This window comes from Pituophis catenifer, unplaced genomic scaffold, assembly GCF_029215685.1.
Source record: "Pituophis catenifer annectens isolate HBS135680 unplaced genomic scaffold, rPitCat1.0.hap2 SCAF_6, whole genome shotgun sequence".
NCBI classification, from domain to species: domain Eukaryota; kingdom Metazoa; phylum Chordata; class Lepidosauria; order Squamata; family Colubridae; genus Pituophis; species Pituophis catenifer.
Genome location: NW_027256886.1, coordinates 27,107,515 through 27,124,415, shown reverse-complemented (window position 1 = coordinate 27,124,415; position 16,901 = coordinate 27,107,515).

The window sequence follows — 16,901 nt, the reverse complement described above, 5'->3', positions numbered from 1 at the left end:
TTGCTATAAGGAATTGACTTGACTACAAAGACATCATTATTTTGGTTTCTATTTTTAAAAAACTACTGAGTTTTAGACCTAGAATGCAATATGTCAGCAGATTGTCAGCCAGGTGTTCGCTACAGTAAATCTGACCATGGCTGCTTGATGCTGAGTTGGACTGAAGAAGCAATCAGGTTTGATCTGAGCATTTTTGACTCCTTTTCCCAGGCACATAGTAGAGCAAACAAAGCAGGCATCAGGAAACCAATGAGGATTTTGTATTCCTCTTCTCGCTGCAGAATCAAAGCATCTGGCGTTCAGACAGAAAATCCCTTGAGATACTGGAACTGAACTTTCGTGAGAAGTCTGTGTGTCCAAAGAAAATAATAGTTGCCTGAATCTTTACAAGCTCTGCATTTCAAAATATTGCTAAAAGAAATATTACTTTTGACAGAGTTTAAATTCACTGCAGGTAGGCCAGAAATAAACCTTGTTAACATTGCAGGATCATAGATGTCTGGAACAGCTTTTCAATTGGCTCAGAATCCTTCTCTAATGGTACCCTATACTTGCAAAAACTGATGAGGCTGCTGAAGTTTTACACTGCAGGTCATTCCCCTTAGTAGTTTCTTATTGGGTGGATGATGATGACAGGAACTTAACATGTACATCTTAATATGCTGCCGAAACTCACTCCAGATAGCTTGGACTGTTGCTAAAGACATCAACCTTCAAAGATGATTATGTATCATATGTCAAATATATTTCAGATTGATAAATTGAATCAACCTTCAGTTATGTAAAGGTATGATTTCTTTTAGTCAGAGTTCAATTTGTTTCAAAATTGAAATTGTAGTATTATTTATATAGATATCATTAGTTTTACATCATAAAACTATAAAAATGATAAACTTTATAAATTTAGTTTTACTTATATCCATTTTTTGTTATCTTTTTCTTTCTGCAAAGGGCCATTAATTCTGATCTAGGTAGCTGGGTAAATTTAGAGCTGAAAAGGCAGTTTCACAGGTAGTTAGACAACAAGATGTCAAAGGTTTTAAAAGTCAATTGAAATACCTTGAACTGTGGCAAGCTCTTTTAACCTGTGTTTATCATTTAATATAGGTATTATATAATCTCTTGCCAGACACACCTGTGACCTGGACCCATTATCATTATTTAAGAGGTCTTTCTTGGGTCTTTCTATATTTAACAACTATAATTGTTATATTTCCAGTCTCCCGTTTTGGGAAGGTTTATTGAGGAAATGATAAGAAATTATCTGAGGAGTAACCTAGAAGTAGATTATGTGGATATCAAAGGAGAACAATCAATTTTGCAGATAACAAAATTGACAGGTTCTAGATGGGCGTACATGTCCTTCCTGATCCTATTAGATGTCTCTGTAAAATTAATTTTATACCATTAATTTTAGTAGGCTTCAGATCTGCCTGTGAGGCTTGAGGATTGGAGCTACTCAATTAAAATGGTTCCATGCCTTCTTTAGCTGTCATTAGTCAGTGTTTGTAAAAGCATAAAAGACAGCTTTATGATCACAGCAGTGTAGGATGCCCAAAACTCACTTCTTTCTTCCCTTCTCTTTAATAATTATATGAAACCATTCAGGAGGTCATTTGTTGGTTCAGAGTGTTGTGTTATCTTTATCTAGATGATACTCAATTATTTATGCCACCTTGGGCTGGGCTAGAGTTGCTATCAAAGCCTTAGCTTGATATATTTAGAAAGTTCGGTCTAGGTATGATAAAAAGGACAAAGTAGAATACAAACAAGATTAGTTGCTGTTTGTTTATTGTGGTTCTTCAGTGTTGTCTCTTAGGGGTAAAATGCTGTCCCTGAGAAAACAAGTCTCCAACTTGTAGATCTTCCTCAATTCATAGTGGAAAAAGGATGGGTAAATGAAGGGAATGGTCAGCTGTAATGTTATGTGGGAATATAGGACAAAAAGACTCAGCCCAGGGAACAGTGAGATAAAAGGCAGCTGTCAACATTCTTGCTGTGGTTCAGTTGACATTTTTCTGCCATTCTCTTGACTGTTCTCTTTGCTTTATATTCTAAAGCCATTCCCAGATGCCATTACATTAGGTGCTCAGTTGAAGTTCTGCCTGGATAAGTGAATCCCAAGAGTAAATCATGACATCATCACTCTTTATCAGATTAGTGCAGCATACATCTGGTTTATAGTCTGCCCATGTCTGGTGGTCATAATAATAAATGTAATATAGCAGTGCTGAAGGTGTTTCATGGCCTTCCAGTACATTTCCAGATGCAATTCAAAGTTCTGGTTTTAATCTAATAATGGGTCCTGTGCAGTGGTGAAATTCATTTTTTTTTTACTACCGGTTCTTTGGGCATGGCTTGGTGGGCGTGGTGTGGCTTGGTGGGCATGGCAGGGGAAGGATACTGCAAAATCTCCATTCCCATTCCACTCTAGAGGAAGGATACTGCAAAATCCCCGTTCCCTCCCCTCTTCTGGGGGAAGGATATTGCAAAATCTCCATTCCCACTGCACTCTGGTGCCAGCCAGAGGTGGTATTTGCTGGTTCTCCAAACTACTCAAAATTTCTGCTACCAGTTCTCCAGAACCTGTCAGAACCTGCTGGATTTCACCCTTGGTCCTGTGTCACTCAGAAGCCCTGCCTTCTCCAACTAGAACCAACTCATCCAATATCTTCATTCCAGGAAAAACTGCTCATCATTCCTACTTTGATGTGGTGAGGGAAACTAAAGCCAAGAGGTGGATTTTTTCTGTAATGGCACAGATCCTGTTGAACAACCTCACACCTCAAAGATGTTTTCCAGAAGGCATTTGGTAAGTAATTTGGGATGATGGATCTATAGTTATTATCTTCCATTGCTTCATTTTGAATTGAGTTGAATTGTTTAACTATGTCTTATTTAGTAGTACTATTGCCTTGCTGATTTTGGGAATTATTCCTTGCTATTGCTGTATATTCTTGAAAAATGCTGGGAGTCTAATTCCTTAAGAGTTACAGTATACTAATTTGGAGGATAAATAATAAATAAAGAAATAAAATATTTATTTAACACATTCTTGGGTTAAATTTATTAATTATTTATCTCTATCTGCATTTAAAATGTGAAAGGCATGACTATCGTGGTATTTTAATTTGTTCTTGTATCTCATCACATTTTAGTGAATTACTAAATTACAATTGGTACAGTATTGGTAATAAGTGTTTTTTTGTTTTATTGGAAGACACTTTTGAAACATTAATATATCAATAAAAGGAAATATGATTGTGCTATAGAAAGCATGCTAAACTTCAGGGCCTTTGATTTTTGGGTATAGAAAACTTGAAATATTTAATATCATGTTAAATTCAAATATTTGTGAAAGATTTAAGAGAAATTACTAAAAAGTGTAAGTTGCTGGCATGAATTTGGGATAAAAAAAACCCTAACTACTGTTGGACAATTTATTTTTAAACAATGAACTCATTGGCTATCTACATGCTTTTCAAAATCTTAATGTTATCCATTAGTACACAGATGCTCCTGCTCTTGATGCAAAAGCTCTGGGAGGCTGCATGGATCATTAGTTTGCCAATTAGATTGTTTTTATTAAACATCTATTTCCCAAACACTTTAAAAAAAAACAAACCCTGCTTTGCTGCTGACATCATATGGTGCACTGCCGTTGTATCCAGGCCCTGAAAATTCCTAAAATTACATACATTATCATGAGCATATTCTTTCACACAATGAGAAAAAAAGTGAGGTCAGAGGAAAGCATTGCTGGAAGGCAACCATCTGAGTTGTGAACCAGTTTTACATTAGATTTAGGAGGAGTAAAGGAGAAGGTTGGTATGCAGTTAAAATTATACTGTAAACCAGCCAAAATAATTAAGGTAAGGAGTGGAGGAAGTATTGCTGGAAAGCAGCTGATTAAGATGCGAACCAGCTCAAAAATAAACCTAGGAGGAAGTGGAAGAGATATTATTGGAGAATAGTAATTGAACTGTGAACCAGTTAAACAAATGCAGAAAAGAATACTGGAAATTATAACTGGGAAATAGATATTTAAACCATGAATCAGTTAAACAGCCGGTCTAATAGAATTTGAGAATAAATTTGAAGTATTAAGGTAAAATATTTTGGAAGTAATAAAATATAGGAAGAAATGTTGATTTATTTCAAAATGATTTTAAGAGAGGAGGAAAATATTTTTGTCAAGAATTGGATATCTGTTGTCATTTAAGAGAGATAAAATATAGTTTTGAGGCAATGGGTTTTAGGATTGAGGAATATATATGAAACATTAATTGTTAAAATGATAAGGATTTAGAATGGTGTTTATTGTTTAGAATTTTGGATGTTATAGTAGAATGATAAATGTTTAGAATAAGAATTCTGGTTTTTGGTTTTTATTATTATTACTATTATTTTTCTTCTTAAAGATTTTAAAATTTGGAACAAAATTGATTGAGGAAATGTGAATAATTGTACTTATTTTAAGCTGGACCAAACCCCTGCTCTAAAAAGATGTATTTTATGTTTTATGCTAAAAAAAATAAAAATAAATTGGAAAAAAAGAAAAGAAAAAAAGTGAGGTCAGTTTGTTGTAATTAAGCCAACATTTCTGAGCAAGTTGGAGAGAGGTAGAAAGTTGATCTGCATTATGTAGTATCAAGACATTCATGTACTTATTTATTTGTAACCCACCATTATTATTTTTAGAAATAACTCAAGGCAGCAAACACATTCAACAAACATTCCTCCTCCTATTTTCCCCACAACAACAACCTGTAAGGTAGATTGGGCTGTGAGAATGTGACTGGACTGTCCCAAAGTCACCCATCTGGCTTTCATAGATAAGGCGGGACTTGAACTCATAATCTCTGTCCTTCTAGCCTGGTGCCTTAACCACTAGACTAAACTGGTTCACTAGACATGATGTAGCTTTATGACCTATAGTAGACAGTAAGGCTATAAAAATGTTTCCACTATAAGAAAGGCAAAAAATAAGATCTGCATTGTGAGAAATGGAAGCAAGTGCCTCAAAGTCCTAATCCAGGGGTGTCATTCTCAAGGCCCATGGGCCGAATTTGACCCACGGAGTGTTTAGATCTGGCCTGCGGGGCCAGTGTGGAAATACCAAAGGACCGGCCCACTGTGCCTCTGTCAGCTGAAAACGGGCCATGGGGGGCTCATGCAGTCCCTCTGTGGCTCATTTTTGACCGGCAGAATGCTGCAGGAGCAGTGGAGGCTGCAAATGGGCTACGCGGGGGTTGGGGTGGGGGCATCACATGAAACTGCAGGGCACAAACACAACCCTGACGTGACCTTAATAAAATCGAGTTTGACACCCCTGTCCTAGCCATATCTACCAGTGAAACTTAGTGAATATTTACATTGTTTTCCAAAGATTTATGTAAGGAAAGATGGCAAACCATTTGTGCTAGATTTACTGACTGAATAGGAAGAGTTCCATAGTAGGAGTAAGTTAGCATTATTCTGTTTAATGATCTGATCGCACACTGCTCTTTCATTCCATAGGGGTCAATAGAGTCAATGATGCACTTGATGTGCTGAATGGGAACAAAGTAGATGACTGCCTTTCTGTATGTTAATGAATAGCCTATATATGTAAGTGAATAGACCACATCAGCAGTCAGTGAATGATTAGAATATGTAACTGAAAAGGATGTCTGAGAGGCCAGATCTTGTCACTTCTTGTGTATCCCAATGTTAATCAGTGTAAAAATGAAGGAGGGAGGGAAGGAAGATGTGGGTGAGTCTGACACATCACTGTTTCTGTACCAGTAATTTATAATCCACTACAGTATTTTAAAACTCCCAGATTCCCATTCTCAGATTGCTTTTTAAAAAATTAAGATTTTACTTCCTAGAGAAAAGCAGTCAAAACATTTGTTCTTCGATCTTGCAGAAAAGTCTTTACTTGACTTTGCAGAAAGTTGCTATCTCTCAGCAGCAATGAAGCAATTGAAATATTAATGCATTTTGTATTTGTCTACCTTCTGAGGATAATCAAATAAAGGGTTGCTGCTGAGCTATGAAATAGTCTCACTTCCTTTTTTTACCCAAGCAATACTTTCTTCTAATTTCCATTGCTGAATCACAATATTATCAACTGATATCTCAGAAGAAGGATAAAGCATATTTCATCTAACATACCGAATCTCATACAAACAACACTTCTTGGAAAAAAGGAGAAAGAGGAGAAAAAAGCTAATGAAAGGTTTTTTGTTTTTTTTTTGCTTTTCACACTGCTTTTCACACTGTAGATTGACATACATACATACATACATTTATTTATTTTATTTTATTTGTCAAGCATATATAAGATAACAGATAAAAGTATAAACATGATTATGAATACATGAAATGGATACGAATAAATGGGAGACAGTAGGACAGGGACGGTAGGCACTTGATGCACTTATGCATGCTCCTTACAGACCTCTTAGGAATGGGGTGAGGTCAACATTAGATTAAAGGTTAAAGTTTTGGGGTTTGGGGGAAGAAACCACAGAGTCAGGTAGTGCATTCGAGGCATTGACCACTCTGTCGCTGAAGTCATATTTTCTGCAATCGAGTTTGGAACGGTTTACCTTAAGACTGTGTCTATTGTGTGCTCGTGTATTTTGTGGTTGAAGCGGAAGTAGACATTGACAGGTAGGACATTGTAGCAGATAATTTTATGTATTATGTGGCGTAGTTCTAAATTGTCTAAACCCAAATTTCAAGTCTGGTGGCAAAATTTCAAGTCTGGTGGCTATTGCGAACAGAGGAGTAGAGGATTCTTCTCGTGAAATATCACTAATATTTCTATATTAGTTTATTATTATATTATATATAATATAATATATTATATCATATATATATATATATATATATATATATATATATATATATATATATATATATAATTTATTATTATATTAGTTTATTTTATTATTTAATAATAGGAAAAATGTTTTTCTCATGAAATACATAAAGCAAAACAAAAAAAAAAGAGAGTTAAGAATAAAAACATTTACCGTCAAGCAAAACAAAATAATGTCTGAACTAAGGCTTTTATCCATGTTACTTTTAGTTGAAGAATCTATATTATTCCAAATTTGAAAAAAAATATTAAGTTATAGGAGACATGAAATATCATGGCATTTTTTTAAAAAAAGAGTGGAGGCATAACTATTATAAGAATCATAAAAGAAACCATAGCATTGTCAATGGAATTAGATTAAACAAGAAGAAAAGCATCAGTGATGCCAAAGAAAAACAAGTGGGACCTGCAAGAAATACTTTTGATGTAGAATATTGTGTTCACTTTTTCCAATCTTTTACCTCTTCATTCTTCTCCTAGCCTCTAGAATCAGCATCCATACTGACAGAGGGCATTTTGATTTTGTAGCCTGAAGTGACTTTTCTTCTATTTACAGTTGGAAAATCAGCCAGTAAATCCATCTGGATCTTGGTTTATGCTTCAGGCTTAGCCTCATTTCTGGAAAACCTGTTTAAAGTTCCTGCTTGTTGAATTCCTATTATCCTTCTATTGTGCTGACAGGGAAGTAGGTCTTTTTGGTGTCAGTTCTCTGATCCTACAAGGTGAGCAATCTGGGGATCAGACTACTAGACTGAAGGAGTCATGTTTCTTCCCTTTCTCTCTCATACTTCTTCTCCCATGAAGAGAGGAAATAATTCTTTCATCCTACAGAGTGACCTTATGGTTGTCAGGTTCCAGTGTATAAAGAAAACGCCACACATACAAATGATGGTTTGAATTCTTTACCGGCATGAACTAACATCCATAAAGCAATACAAGAAGATTTTGTTGGAGCTAATACTTTGTGCTCCCCACCACCTTATAAGGCTTTATTACCCAGGTGACCCTTAACCCAGCTCCTCCCCACTCTTTAATCATTGTTCCGTTAGATACTGCAATTAAGCATTACCCCCCGACACTCCCACTCGTCCAGATTGGCCAGCATTCCAGCCATTTCCAAGCCTCTCCAGATTAGTCATCATTACAGCCGTTTCAAACTTCTCTGTGACTGTCAGTGTCTCAGCCTCTCAGCCGCCCTCAACAGCTGCTCAGTCAGCAGCTCCCAGCTGCACTCGCTGCCCAGTCCATTCAGAAATGTTTGCTGCCAGTCTGAGTGCCTTAAATGTCTGGAGGAGGCTGCCATGGTGACGAACACGTCACCAAGGGGTGTCTGCAGCTGATGAGCGGCGAGGGCGCAAGTCGGGAGAGGGATCTTCACATTGCTTAGTGGCCAGGAGATAAGTTGAGGAGGCAGGGTGCCATGGGAGCTGCAGTGTCGCCAGAATCTCCGTGCCCACTGGAATGGCAATGGTATTTAAGGTTGTTTCTTCTTCTTCTTCTTCTTCTTCTTCTTCTTCTTCTTCTTCTTCTTCTTCTTCTTCTTCTTCTTCTTCTTCTTCTTCTTCTCCTCCTCCTCCTCCTCCTCCTCCTCCTCTTCCTCCTCCTCCTCCTCCTCCTCCTCCTCCTTCCACTTTTCTCTTTCTGCTTCTTCTGTCACTACAGCTTGACAAGAGAATTGAAGCAGATGTCCTTTTGAAACAGTGGGAGAGTTTACTCTCTTAGAAATGGTCATGAAACTCAGTGGCCAGGGACCAGAGGTGGAATATCTTAATGGTTTCAGGGAGTCAATAGAAACAGAACACTCTCCCAAAGTACCTTGCTTTATTCTCTTTACAGCCTTTCAAACTCTTGCATTGAGAGGGATGGTAATTCCATGCCTTTGTTTTAAAAAAGTGAGAGCAGCTGTCTCTGTTGTTTGCTGTTTTGCTCTACCTTCTTTTTCTGCTTGGACAACAATCCGTCTGGTGGTCCTGGAGCTGGATGCTTGACATCTGTCAGTACTTCTGAAGCAGGCACTGGAGTTGGCTGCTCAGTATTGGTCTCCTCCTCTGCCGCAAATCCAAATTTGATTCCACTATGGCAATGTCATCCACTCATGATTTTCAAATTCATTCCCTGAAGTATTGCCAATGTAGATTTGGCAGGTAGTCATAAGAAACAAATTTAAAATATTTTGAACACATTTAACTATAGTTGCAGAAGAAAAGGGAAAATAGATGAATGCTGATAATTAGCTTTTAAAAATGAAATTATAAAGTACTGTATGGTCCAAAGACATAAAGAACATTATTGAGAGGTAGAACATATTTCAAATAACATTTACTTTTTTATTGATTAGTGGAAGCCAATGGCAGCATAGTTTTTTAATTAGATGTCTGCTGATAAAAGTCTGAAAGGCAATATACCCTTGAGATTTAATTGGTTCATGTAAAACTAACATTATAAAAAGCAAGGAAACAATGTAGATTATATATTCTTGATATTTCATGTGATTATCTTGCTTATAGAATGTTGTTTGCAATGGGTACTAACTTTCCAGTGAAACTGAAATACAAAAGAATGAAAATATAAAAATTGGCCCATATTTTTATGAAGCTACATGTGTGTATGTACAGTATATATGTATGTAAATATGTGCAATTGTAGTTGTACATATTAATGCACAAACTAGAATCTTAAGCAATTACAGAAAGTGAGCAGCTTTCATTTTCATTTCGTTTGCCTCATGGTTTTAGGCACAAAAGCCTCTAGAAGTGCCAAAATGGATATTCCCCAATGAAATTATTTATTAATATCGTTATGTGTTTTTACATTGCTACTAATACATTCTTACTTCAGTAAAGAGAATGTTCACATGGAGCTCAAGAGAAAGAGCATATATTTCCAGAAAATATGAATTTTTAAAAAGAACGTATATGTACAGTATGTGTTCAAAGGCACAAAAAGCTTTTCTTTTCTTTTTAAATTAAGGCAATGGAATGCTGCCATTAGCACAAGTAATTCTTGACTTATGACCATAATTGGGATACGAATTTATGTAGCTAAGCAAGGTGGATGTTAAGTAAGTCATGCTTGATTTTATGACCTTTTTTGTCACGGACGCCACCATTCTTACTTATTTTATACCCCACAAGAAACTGAGAGATTATAGCTGGCCAGAGTTACCCATTGAGCTTCTAAACCTGGAGACTAGGTAGGTCAAAGAAAAATAAAAAGCTTGGCCTTTTTTATTCACATCACATACTGCTTTGATAGTCTGTTCTTTTAGAAACTTTTTTTTCTTGCACCATTATATGCTTAAGAACCCTCTATAGCACTTTGATAAAGCATTGTCTTCCTTCTTAATACAGCACTGAGAAATAAATGGGAACGTTTGCTCCTTTTCTTTTTCTTTTTTCCAGCCAGCTCAGGCTTACTGTTGAATTTTGCAGTCTACAAATATATGGCCACTAGACCATGTCATGTTTTTTTTTCCCAATATTTAGTTTAATCCTGCTATGCTTGAGGCAACATTTAAAGTTTTTGGACACACAAATATTATGTGTAATTTGCATTGGAGCCTGTAAATGTTATAATAAAATATAATGAATTAATGTTGAATCAGTAAATTCTTGTAATCAAAATATGAACTATGTGTTTTTTTCAAAAGGAATTCTGTATAGGTAGAGATTTGAATTATTTCATATTTGTGCCTGCTATACTTAGACACTATAAGTATCCATTTTCTCCTGCTAATTAATTAAAACTCCACAACGACTTTTTTTAATGAATAGTTGTTGGGATTCCATAGACCTGTTTGTAAATCACAGATATAAACAATAGTATAATGTTATTAAGGATTTTTTTTTAAAAAAGAAAATGTAGAAAAACAAAACAAAACAGGGCTTCTTGCATAATTTTTCAGCCACTGCATTCAAGCAGTTTTGATTGGAAGCTATCAATCCTGTCAAGCAAGAATGATTTACCTGGATATTGAGAAAATAATATTTACTTGTGTTCATAAAATTATTGTTCAATGTAATAAAGAAGTAACATTATATTATTCAGGATTATTTAGGTCTTATTTGGAGTTTTGCTCTTCAACTGCCACGTTTCAATTTAGTGTTTGCACTTTTGACAATCCCAAAGGTGCTTTTTTCAAAAGGAAACTGGTCTTTGTTTTTCCTTGAAGACACTTTACTTCTTATTCAAGAAGCTTCTTCAGTTCTGACTTCAGTCAGAACTGGCAGTCAAAACTGAAGCTTTTTGGATGAGATGCAAAATGTCTTCAAGCCAGTTGCCTTTTGAAAAAAGCACCTTTGGGACAACCATGACCTGGCTGATTGAAAATCTCCCTAGACACCTTTGACAATACATATAAAATATGAGTAGGTACTATTGCATTATGATGACCAACTCTCTCTCTATTTTTTAGATCTTTATGCTTATTCACATCTGTTCTTTAAAAAGGTAAATGTTACATAGTTCACATAATTATACAACTGCATTCCATGTAACCACTGTCATTGCATGGCAGTGCAGTGACTGTAAAATAACTTGACTTTTCATGGTAAGTGCAACTTCCATCTTCCTTGTTGAACTTGGTTTGCACTAAATATATTGGTTTGGCTAAGGATCCTAAAGAATTAACTAAGTTACTCATCTAAAGCCCTACAAAGAGATCTGATATGTGGAAGTTTCAAAGACTTAGAAAATTCATTTAAAAAGTTTAAAGCCTGTATTAATGTCAACAATAAGGCAATACTTACTTATCAATTTTCATTTGAATATTTAAATAAGTTAGCAGACATGGGTGATGTAGCTTCACCCCTGCTTCTGGCTATCAAAGTGCCCATGACTGAAATGTCAGACTTCTATTTAGTTGAAATGAATTCTTTGACTCTGAGCTTTCCAGTTTCCTGAAGCTAGGAAGACACAAAGCAGGAGCCAAGAACTTCTATGAAATAGATGAGCTGATCTTCATCATATTTTGACTCTTCTCCAGGTCATTTTGTGTCTAATATAATACTCAGTTTTATTTTGTTTGGATTTTATTTTAGCTTCTTGGCTTTCACCCAAACACTTTTTATTAAGTTCACTTTTCTGTCATTGGGTGACAAGGATCAATAAGGCTATATTTCACACAACAGCTTAATGCAAATGTGAAGCATTACAAGAGAAAGAATAGATTCAGGTAGAGTAGCAAAGCCAGTGACCTTGACTACGATCCAGTAGGAATTATCTGAATAAGTGGAATACGATAAACCCCTGGCCCAGATCTGTAGGTGGTCTAGAAATGTTGTTGAATTGATCTGAAGCTACTTAGAGCCAAGAATCCACATCACATGATAAATGATCCTCCAGAATGAGAAAAATATTCTTCAAGTGGTTATGTGAAAATTGGGAATTAGAAATTATCTCCTGAGGGAGTTCTTATATCTGAGTTTGCCTTGTTTTGAAATTTATATTACATTTCAAATATAATTTCTAACTTGATTGCAGACAAACTGAGAGTCTGGCAAAGAAAAATTAATTCTGAATCACTCTTTCGTCCATCCAAACAGGATAAAGAAGGGGCTTTTAGGTGTATGCTGCTGATTGGCAGTGATCGTGGTGAAAGAGATGCTGCCTAAGGATCTGCAGCAGTATTGATCAGTCTGAGTTTGCTAGTTGTGACAATGTTACTCCTATGTCCAGATGAAGCTGAATGGTGAGATGGTTTATGATTGTATGATTGCATCAGTTCTTGTTTTAATTCTTATTATAACGAAATAATTGAAATTATTTTAAAGTATTGAAATCCTTTAGCCAAGCATGGAAAACAGCTATTCAGTTAACATCTACCCAGCTTAACCCTGACAATGCTTGGAGTTTAGGTGCAATATTGGAAGAAGTGGCTTTGCCCTATATCAGTGGGGATGGAAAGATCCCCTTATTGGGATTGTGGTGGTGATATGCAAACTATTAAGCATATTGTGCAAGATTGCGCACCACATGTGTTCTCTGGTTCCCTAAAAGATCTTGAAGCAATGCCAGAGATGAATTGCCTGGATAGCTGAATTGGGCATCTAGTTATGAGGCCACTGTCATAATTTTGTCAGTAATTTTGTATATAATTACATTGATTATGTGTATATGTTTACTTCTCTTTTGTCATGTTTTCATCATATGCTAAACAAAATAAATAATTATTACAATGAGGAGTCCTGATCATGGTTGGGTCTCCAAGTGGCAATATATCAGCAATTTCAACAGCAATTTCAATATATGCTGTGTCAGTGATTGGCCATTCCTCAAAGTATTGTATAGGAGTTGAAGAGCTATGGTATGGTCTACAAATCTGGGAATACAGCTATAAAGATCTAAAAATATCTTCTTTCTCAAATCCTGTTTCTTTTCTGCTTCCTTTTCTTGTACTTGCTGTACTATTCTAATGATATGGAGGATTATCCAGATAAATCAGGATTTACTAAGGCTGAATAGTGACTCTTTGGCTGAGCAGCTAAATCAATTCTTCACCCGTTTTGAGGTGGACAGAGGAATGACCATCCTTCCAGCATTTACCACTGATAGTACACCATTAACGTCTACCATCAATAGACAACCACTTCTACTGCAGATCTCTGATGTGAGATGCGCTTTCCAGAATGTTAATATCCAGAAGGCAGCTGGGCCTGATGGAATTCTGGGACGAGTTGTCAGGGACTGCAGTGCAGAGCTAGCTGGAGTGTTCACGGATATTTTCAAACTATACCTGTCACAGTGCTCTATCCCTACCTGCCTGAAGACATCCATTATAGTGCCAGTCCCTAAGCAGACAGTAGTGGTATCCCTTAATGATTATAGACCAGTAGCTTTAACATCTGTTCTCATGAAATGTTTTGAGAGGCTGGTGTTGAACTATATTAAGGCTAGTCTTCCATCTACTTTGGACCCATACCAATTTGCATATAGGGGTAATAGATCAACTGACGATGCTATGTCTCTTGTTGTCCGTATTATATTGAATCATTTGGAACATATGCGAGGCTGTTATTTGTGGATTATAGCTCTGCCTTTAACACCATTTTACCCAACAGGGTTGTTTTTTAAAATGTCCAATTTGGGTATAAATCAGAGGATTTGTTTGTGGATAAGGGATTTTCTGACAGATAGGCCACAGTTAGTAAGGATGGGATCTCACCATTCCTCCACTCTGATACTAAGCACAGGAGTCTTTCAGGGTTGTATGCTAAGCCCTTACCTTTATTCCTTGTACACACATGATTGCACCCCATTGTATAACCCCAACGCAATTATTAAATTTGCGGATGACACAACAGTGGTGGGGCTCATTAATAAGAACAATGAGTCTGTTTATAGGAAGGAAGTAAAAGGGCTGACATTGTGGTGTAATGAAAATAATTTCATACTTAACACCACAAAAACTAAAGAATTTATAATTGACTTCAGGAGGAAGAGAGATGTACATTTACCATTGTACATAATTGGTGAGGAAGTGGAGAAGATGGGTAGTTTTAAATTTCTGGGCATTTATATCTCAAAGGACCTCTCTATTTATATCTCATGAACTATTTATATCTCATGGACTATGAATGCTAACATGCTTGTGAAGAAGGCACAGAAGAGGCTGTACTTCCTGAGAATGCTCAGGAAAATAAATCTATCTCAGCATCTACTTCTGTCCTACTATCGCAGCACCATTGAGAATGTCCTGACATATGGCATTCTTGCATGCTTTGGGAGCAGCTCTGTAGCAGAAAAAAAAATTCTTCAGAATCATTAAAACTGCCCAGAATATCATCGGACTCCAACTACCAGCCCTGGATGACATCTTCGAATCTCGCTGTTTGAGAAAGTTGCATAACATTCTCAGACTCTTCCCATCCTGCTTACAATCTTTTTGGACTATTGCCTTGTGGCAGAAGATACAGAACAATTAAAACTCAGACCACGCATTTTCTGAAAAGTTTTTATCCCAGAGCTGTAATTGCATTCAACAATGAACTAAAGGGCCACCATCAGTGAGCTGTTGGACAGTATTACTTGGTCTGTTGTGTGGATGTTTGGGTGGTTTAGGGGTGGGGAATTTGTGGTGGGTGGGAGTGTGTTTGGAGATTGTTATGTGTGTTGGACCTGTCTTTGGGTGTTAAGTGAATTTCGTTGTATGGATATACTGTGTATACACATACAATGACAATAAAGTTATTATTATATTAAATCTGGTTACAAGCATCAGAAAAAGGATAACAAGGGAAAAGTGCAAGTATGATGCTTTACAATTTTTTCTACTTAGCATGCATCAATAACCCATGGTTAAGTGTTATCTGCATGAGTGTACTCTCTTTGGGGAATTTTTTCCCCAGTAATGAGTTATTATCAGCTATATTTGTGTAATACACAAACCAGCACCTTAATTGCTTTTGCGTCATCTCATTCAACTCACCATCTGGATTTTTTGAAACATTTTAAAAATACATATTGCAAAATGTTGTAAATGTATATCTATTTTATTACCAAGATAATGACCTCTCTGGGGTTAGAGTTTACTAGTGTAGTTGCTAAAATCATATAACCTCAATAAGAGCTAGAGAGCAAAACAAGAGCTGTTTGGTTGTTGTTATAATAAAAAAGAAAAGTAAACATTTGTCAGCCTGCATTGATAAAATAACAATATTTTCTTTCTCAGCCTTTAGAAAACCTGGCAGGCAGATAATTTGGAAGAAAAAAAAAAATCCCGGCAGGCTGATAAAACTGAGCAGATGGTTATTTTAAAAGGAAGACACAGCACTATCAATCCACACACTTTAATGCAGTGGTAGCAAGATTTAGAATTAAATCTAAGGGGAAAGTTCTCGCATTCATAAGCCATCTCATATTATTGCAATTGCTATTAATTAAAAAGAAAAGGAAAATGTGAACAGAAGGCTTACAGTTATAGGTCTATTAGTAAATTTCATGAGATTAGAATCAGAATAGTAAACATCAATGCAGAAGACTTTTCTCAGAAACATAACTATTACAGGGTATTTATTTTTTCTATATACATTCAAATGAAATCCCTTCTGTATCACTTCACTGCAGTTAATTTCTAAACAAAATAGTATCTACAGAATCATTCAATTTGACTTTTGTTTGTGTTTGTTCAATTTGTATAGTGTGTGCAGGGATGTTTTGTATTTCCATGTCTTGAACAGGAATTACAGACACACAAATGTGCACAAACACACACAATTTGCCTCAAAAATATTAAATTTAAGAGAGTTCCAAAAGCTGTAACAAAAAAAAAAAAGAGACCTGTTCAGTGATAAAACTTTCATGTAACAGTATGTGAATATGCACTGGTGTATCATTAACTGTGGTATTCATTTCCTTAAATCTGATCATTGATTTCATCAACAGAAGGCATGACAATGTTTAACAGAAAAGAAGATCCACAACTGTACTCAGTTTATCAGTAATATCCACAGGAATAATATTTCCATATTTAAATTATTTTAATGATGATTATACATTTCTTTCTTTTGGGAAAATAAGTCATGGATTGCACAGAGATGATGATGTTCTCCAGGTATATTTTGTGATTTTGCTGGATTGCTTACTGTTCATCCAAGCTTGCATGACCTTTTTCTTTAGCTGATATTCTTTTCATATTTTTTTAATATTGTATTTTATGGAACATCCAGTTTGTCTGAAGCACCTATCCTGACAATAGCAATTTATTGTGTACACACCAGCATTCAAAACTTTGGTTAGAGAAAAATCAAAGCATATATATTAAAGTTAATTCTCCTGATATTAAAATAATTTCATAAGTGAATAGCAGCAAGTGTATGTATGTATGTATGTACGTAGAGTATATGACTGTATATGTGTGTGTTTCTATGTACATGTGTGTGTGTTTCTGTTTGTCTACCTTTGTGAGTATCTCCATGAGAAAGATGGGCAATTTCTAAATGAGAGGGGGGTGGGGGGAGAGAGAGACTCCCTGTTCGTTAAGACAGTCTAACTTTTATTGCATCTATTTTTGAAATTGGAGATGTTATGAAGA